This window comes from Arachis ipaensis, chromosome B09, assembly GCF_000816755.2.
Source record: "Arachis ipaensis cultivar K30076 chromosome B09, Araip1.1, whole genome shotgun sequence".
Taxonomy (NCBI): domain Eukaryota; kingdom Viridiplantae; phylum Streptophyta; class Magnoliopsida; order Fabales; family Fabaceae; genus Arachis; species Arachis ipaensis.
In genome coordinates this window covers 46,535,681-46,536,296 of record NC_029793.2, presented here as the reverse complement: position 1 = coordinate 46,536,296, position 616 = coordinate 46,535,681, and positions in this window count along the sequence as shown.

The following is a 616-nucleotide window of genomic DNA, read 5'->3' as shown; positions in this document are numbered from 1 at the left end:
TAAACAAATATAATTAAAATTAGTTCATTTACGATATTGAAAATTCTTAATATGTAAAATAATGAGAAATAATCGGTGAAGAAACTAATTAGTGTACAACATTTGATTTGAAAGACTATCACTATAAGAAAAACATTGAATATCGTCGAATTTGTCGGCAAATTTAGCGAGGGACGTTATCGATAGATTTAGCGGTAGATTTTTCGATGATCCATCCCCAAAAAATTTACGGTGAGATTCTATAATCCGTCCCTAATTCTGATGGTAAAAAAGAGTGCTAAAATTTATTTTATAAGCTTTAATTTTACCGTCAAATTTACCTTAAAAAATTTCCGACGGTAATATGAATTAGTGAAACGTGGCGTTTTAGACAACGACCAGCACATTATCGTCAGATTTATCCGCCGATATATCCGACGGTAAAATTGAGCTAAATTCGAATTTAGAAACCCTCCCCCTCACTTCTGCAACTTTTCTGCCCCTCTCCTCTCTTTTTGTCCACCGGTAGCAGTGCCTCCTCTCCATAGCAAACAAGTCCTATTCCTGCATTGTCCTAGCTGAGCCACCAGAGATCTAAACGTCGCTGTTAGATTCCATCGCTGTCGCTGTTGCCTTG